Source organism: Mobula birostris, chromosome 11 (assembly GCF_030028105.1).
Source record: "Mobula birostris isolate sMobBir1 chromosome 11, sMobBir1.hap1, whole genome shotgun sequence".
Lineage (NCBI taxonomy): Eukaryota > Metazoa > Chordata > Chondrichthyes > Myliobatiformes > Myliobatidae > Mobula > Mobula birostris.
In genome coordinates, this window is record NC_092380.1 from 117,806,783 (window position 1) to 117,813,773 (window position 6,991).

At 47.5% G+C, this 6,991-nt stretch overlaps 1 long non-coding RNA gene across 1 annotated transcript in view; it reads right to left on the reverse strand.

Moving 5' to 3' along the window:
- Positions 1–5,591, reverse strand: part of LOC140205586 (uncharacterized) — a 48,004-nt gene extending 42,413 nt beyond the window's left edge. Inside the window, exons 1-2 of the long non-coding RNA XR_011887877.1 lie at positions 5,113–5,591; positions 2,697–2,853 (exon numbers count right to left, since the gene is read on the reverse strand). This is a non-coding gene — a long non-coding RNA (uncharacterized lncRNA). The remainder of the gene's footprint in view (positions 1–2,696; positions 2,854–5,112) is intronic.
- Positions 5,592–6,991: the final 1,400 nt, after the last annotated feature.

A 6,991-nucleotide genomic window follows, 5' to 3' on the forward strand; every position in this document is an offset into this window, starting at 1 on the left:
GGGACTGGGAACCAGAGTGCTGGAACAGTTAGTGGAGAGGTTGTAGAGACATGTTGGTAAAACCTCAGGCGAAGTTAGAAATCAAAAGGTTGAGCATGGTGCAACTAGTGTCCTGAACTGCGGATATTTCAATGCAAGGATTATAGTAGCAAAGCTGAATGAGCTCAGGGTATGGATCAACACCTGAAGTTATGATATTGTTGCCATTAGTGAGACTTGCAGGAGGGGCAGGACTGGCAGCTCAGTATTCCAGTGTTCAGACACATAGAAAACATAGAAACATGGAAAATAGGTGCAGGAGTAGGCCATTTGGCCCTTCGAGCCTGCACCGCCATTCAGTATGATCATGGCTGATCATCCAACTCAGAACCCTGTAGCAGCCTTCCCTCCATACCCCTGATCCCTTTAGCCACAAGGGCCATATCTAACTCCCTCTTAAATATAGCCAATGAACTGGCCTCCACTGTTACCTGCAGCAGAGAATTCCTCAGATTCACCACTCTCTGTGTGAAGAAGTTTTTCCTAATCTCGGTCCTAAAAGGCTTCCCCTTTATCCTCAAACTGTGACCCCTCGTTCTGGACCTCCCCAACATCGGGAACAATCTTCCTGCATCTAGCCTGTCCAATCCCTTTCAGATTTTATACGTTTCAATAAGATCCCCCCTCAATCTTCTAAATTCCAACGAGTATAAGCCTAGTCGATCCAGTCTTTCATCATATGAAAGTCCTGCCATCCCAGGAATCAATCTGGTGAACCTTCTCTGTACTCCCTCTATGGCAAGAATGTCTTTCCTCAGATTAGGGGACCAAAACTGCACACAATACTCCAGGTGTGGTCTCACCAAGGCCTTGTACAACTGCAGTAGTACCTCCCTGCTCCTGTACTCGAATCCTCTTGCTATAAATGCCAGCATACCATTCGCCTTTTTCACCGCCTGCTGTACCTGCATGCCCACTTTCAATGACTGGTGTATAATGACACCCAGGTCTCGTTGCACCTCTCCTTTTCCTAATCGGCCACGATTCAGATAATAATCTGTTTTCCTGTTTTTGCCACCAAAGTGGATAACCTCACATTTATCCACATTAAATTGCATCTGCCATGAATTTGCCCACTCACCTAACCTATCCAAGTCACCTTGCATCCTCTTAGCAACCTCCTCACAGCTAACACTGCCGCCCAGCTTCGTGTCATCCACAAACTTGGAGATGCTGCATTTAATTCCCTCATCTAAGTCGTTAATATATATCATAAACAACTGGGGTCCCAGCACTGAGCCTTGTGGTACCCCACTAGTCACCGCCTGCCATTCTGAAAAGGTCCCGTTTATTCCCACTCTTTGCTTCCTGTCTGCCAACCAATTCTCTATCCACATCAATACCTTACCCCCAATACCGTGTGCTTTAAGTTTGCACACTAATCTCCTGTGTGGGACCTTGTCAAAAGCCTTTTGAAAATCCAAATATACCACATCCACTGGTTATCCCCTATCCACACTACTAGTTACATCCTCAAAAAATTCTATGAGATTCGACAGACATGATTTTCCTTTCACAAATCCATGCTGACTTTGTCTGATGATTTCACCGCTTTCCAAGTGTGCTGTTATCACATCTTTGATCACTGACTCTAGCATTTTTCCTGCCACCGATGTTAGGCTAACCGGTCTATAATTCCCCGGTTTCTCTCTCCCTCCTTTTTTAAAAAGTGGGGTTACATTAGCCACCCTCCAATCCTCAGGAACTAATCCAGAATCACTCCATCCTCCCACCACCCCACTAGGAATAGGATTCCCCTGGTCTTCACCTACCACCCCACCAGCCTCCGGGTCCAACATATTATTCTCCGTAACTTCCGCCACCTCCAACGGGATCCCACCACTAAGCACATCTTTCCCTCCCCCCATCTCTCTGCATTCTGCAGGGATCGCTCCCTACACAACTCCCTTGTCCATTCGTCCCCCCCATCCCTCCCCACTGATCTCCCTCCTGGCACTTATCCGTGTAAGTGGAACAAGTGCTACACATGCCCTTACACTTCCTCCCTTACCACCATTCAGGGCCCCAAACAGTCCTTCCAGGTGAGGCAACACTTCACCTGTGAGTCGACTGGGGTGATATACTGCGTCCGGTGCTCCCGATGTGGCCTTTTATATATTGGCGAGACCCGACGCAGACTGGGAGACCGCTTTGCTGAACATCTACGCTGTCCGCCAGAGAAAGCAGGATCTCCCAGTGGCCACACATTTTAATTCCACATCCCATTCCCATTCTGACATGTCTATCCACGGCCTCCTCTACTGTAAAGATGAAGCCACACTCAGGTTGGAGGAACAACACCTTATATTCCGTCTGGGTAGCCTCCAACCTGATGGCATGAACATCGACTTCTCTAACTTCCGCTAAGGCCCCACCTCCCCCTCGTACCCCATCTGTTACTCATTTTTATGCACACATTCTTTCTCTCACTCTCCTTTTTCTTCCACTGTCCCTCTGAATATACCTCTTGCCCATCCTCCCATCCTCTGGGTTCCCTTCCCCCCCGTCTTTCTCCCCGGACCTCCTGTCCCATGATCCTCTCGTATCCCCTTTTGCCTATCACCTGTCCAGCTCTTGGCTCTATCCCTCCCCCTCCTGTCTTCTCCTATCATTTTGGATCTCCCCCTCCCCCTCCAACTTTCAAATCCCTTACTCACTCTTCCTTCAGTTAGTCCTGACGAAGGGTCTCGACCTGAAACGTCGACTGCACCTCTTCCTACAGATGCTGCTTGGCCTGCTGCGTTCACTGGCAACTTTGATGTGTGTTGCTTGAATTTCCAGCATCTGCAGAATTCCTGTTGTTTAATCCAGAATCTAAAGAGTTTTGAAAAATTATCACTAATGCATCCACTATTTCTTGGGCTACTTCCTTAACCACTCTGGGATGCAGACCATTTGGCCCAGGGGATTTATCTGCCTTCAATCCCTTCAATTTACCGAACACCACTTCCCTACTAACATGTATTTCCCTCAGTTCCTCCATCTGACTCGACCCTCGGTCCCCTACTATTTCCGGAAGATTACTTATGACCTCTTTAGTGAAGACAGAACCAAAGTAATTATTCAATTGGTCTGCCATGTCCTTGTTCCCCATGATCAATTCACCTGTTTCTGACTGTAGGGGACCTACCTTTGTCTCAACCAATCTTTTTCTTTTCATATATCTATAAAAGTTTTTACAGTCAGTTTTTATGTTCCCTGCCAGCTTTCTCTCATAACCTTTTTTCCCTTTCCTAATTAAGCCCTTTGTCCTCCTCTGCTGGACTCCGAATTTCTCCCAGTCCTCAGGTGTGCCGCTTTTTCTGGCTAATTTGTATGCTTCTTCTTTGGAATTGATACTATCCCTAATTTCCCTTGTCAGCCACGGGTGCACTACCTTCCCTGATTTATTCTTTTGCCAAACTGGGATGAACAATTGTTGCAGTTCATCCATGCGATCTTTAAATGCTTGCCATTGCATGTCCACCGCCAACCCTTTAAGTATCATTTGCCAGTCTATCTTAGCTAATTCATGTCTCATACCTTCAAAGTTACCCTTCTTTAAGTTCAGAACCTTTGTTACTGAATTAACTATGTCACTCTCCATCTTAATGAAGAATTCCACCATATTATGGTCACTCTTACACAAAGGGCCTCACATGACAAGATTGCTAAAAATTGCTAACTAACCCTTCCTCATTGCTCAATACCCAGTCCAGAATGGCCTGGTCTCTAGTTAGTTCCTCGACATGTTGGTTCAGAAAACCATCCCGCATACATTCCAAGAAACCCTCTTCCTCAGCACCCTTACCAATTTGGTTCACCCAATCTATATGTAGATTGAAGTCGCCCATTATAACTGCTGTTCCTTTATTGCACACATTTCTAATTTCCTGTTTAATGCTATCCCCAACCTCACTATAACTATTAGGTGGCCCATACACAACTCCCACCAGCATTTTCTGACCCTTAGCGTTATGCAGCTCTACCCATATCGATTCCACATCCTCCCGGCTAATGTCCTTCCTTTCTATTGCGTTAATCTCCTCTCTAACCAGCAATGCCACCCCACCTCCTTTTCTTTCATGTCCATCCCTCCTGAATATTGAATATCCTTGAATGTTGAGCTCCCATCCTTGGTCACCCTGGAGCCATGTCTCTGTGATCCCAACTATATCATATTCATTAATAACTACCTGCCCATTCAATTCATCCACCTTGTTACGAATACTCCTTGCATTGACACACAAAGCCTTCAGGCTTGCTTTTACAACACTCTTAGCCCTCATACGATTATGTTGAAAAGTGTCCCCTTTCAATTTTTGCCCTGGATTTGCCGGCCTGCCACTTTTACTTTTCACTTTACTACTTTTTGCTTCTACCCTCATTTTACACCCCTCTGTCTCTCTGCACTTGTTCCCATCTCCCTGCCACATTAGTTTAAATCCTCCTGAACAACAGTAGCAAACGCTCCCCCTAGGACATTGGTTCCAGTCCAGCTCAGCTGCAGACCGTCCTGTTTGTACCGGTTCCACCTCCTCCAGAACTGGTTCCAATGCCCCAGAAATTTGAATCCCTCCCCCTTGCACCATTTTTCAAGCCACGTATTCATCTGAAATATCCTCCTATTTCTACTCTGACTAGCACGTGGCACTGGTAGTAATCCAGAGATTATTACCTTTGTGGTCCTACTTTTTAGTTTATCCCCTAACTCCCTGAATTCACCTTGTACGACCTCATCCCGTTTTTCACCTGTATCGTTGGTACCTATGTGCACCACGACCACTGGCTGTTCACCCTCCCACTCCAGAATGTCCTGCAGCCGCTCAGAGACATCCTTGACCCTTGCACCAGGGAGGCAACATACCCTCCTGGAGTCTCGTTTGCGGCCGCAGAAATGCCTATCTATTCTCCTTACAATCGAATCCCCTGTAATTATAGTTCTTCCACTTCTTTTCCTTCCCTCCTGTGCCGCAGAGCCATCCATAGGCCGCCGCTGAGAGGCCCCAATCTGGTCACATGTCTACAGACCAAGACTGAAAAACTAACAAAACCACATAATTATAACCTATAGTTACAACAGTGCAACAATACCATAACTTGATGAAGAACAGTCCATGGCGCAGTAAAAAAAGTTCAAAGTTTCTCGAAAGTCCCACATCTCACACAGGTGGGTGAAGGAAAAAAACTCTTCCTGCCATGCCCGACCACAGTCCGACTCTGAGTCGTCCGAAAACTTCGAGTTCTGATCAGCCCTCCGCCAGCAGTAGGCAAAGCCGGGGATTTTGGGGCCTACCCTCCGAAGATTCTCGATTGCACAGTAACAACAGGAGCGAACCAGGTATTTCAGAAATTTCTCCAGGTGTTCCTCTGCTTCTCACTTCTGTCTTCATCTAATTAGAATTGTCCACGGCCCCTATTTAACAGATATGATATCATTTAACCGGAGAGCTGCACGCGCTGCATCGCACTGCCATCTTCTCCAGCCAAGGATTTCCAGCATGGGCAGAATCTGTGTTCTCTATTCTATGCTCTATGTCTTGGTGTGTCCCAATTCTTATCAACATGCAGTGCTGAGTAATGGCTGAAGTACTTATTAGAACAACAGACATTTTTAAAATAACATGCTTAAATTGAAAACAACAGGAGAAGCTGGACATCTGGAAAGGATTAGGATTGTGATGCGACTGGAGCCCGGTCTGGAATATATTCAGATCAAGAATAGCATCTTGACCTCATTCAACTTCGCATGAAAGTTAAATATTTGTTGTTGCTGTTCAAACCCATAGCTACCTCATCCCCAGCACTCGCTCACACACAGATAATCCACAGTGCTCCTCACAAACACAGTCCACAGCACTCCCTCACACACACAGACAACTCACAGCACTCCCTCACACACACAAACAGTCCACAGCACTCCCTCCCACACACAGACATCCCACAGCACTCCCTCACACACACAGACATCCCACAGCACTCCCTCACATACCAACTGTCTACAGCACTCCCTCAAACACACAGACATCTCACAGCACTCCCTCACACACACAGACATCCCACAGCACTCCCTCACATACCAACTGTCTACAGCACTCCCTCAAACACACAGACATCCCACAGCACTCCCTCACACACACAGACATCCCACAGCACTCCCTCACATACCAACTGTCTACAGCACTCCCTCAAACACACAGACATCTCACAGCACTCCCTCACACACACAGACATCCCACAGCACTCCCTCACACACACAGACATCCCACAGCACTCCCGCACACACACAGACATCTCACAGCACTCCCTCACATACACAAACAGTCCACAGCACTCCCTCACACACACAGACATCCCACAGCACTCTCTCACACACCAACTGTCCACAGCACTCCCTCACACACACAGACATCTCACAGCACTCCCTCACACACACAGACATCCCACAGCACTCTCTCACACACCAACTGTCCACAGCACTCCCTCACACACACAGACACCCCACAGCACTCCCTCACACACAAAGACACCCCACAGCACTTCCTCGCACACACAGACATCTCACAGTACTCCCTCACACACAGACATCCCACAGCACTCCCTCACACACACAGACATTCCACAGCACTCCCTCGAACACACAAATAGTCCACAGCACACCCTCACATACACAGACATCCCACAGTACTCCCTCACACACACAGACATCCCACAGCACCCCCTCATGCACAGAGACATCCCACAGCATTCCCTCGAACACACAAACAGTCCACAGCATTCCCTCACATACACAGACATCTCAAATCACTCCCTCGAACACACAGATATCCCACAGCACTCCCTCACACACACAGACATCCCACAGCACTCCCTCACACACACAGACATCCCACAGCACTCCCTCGCACACACTGACATTTCACAGCACTCCCTCACAAACACAAACAGTCCACAGCACTCCCTCAGACACACA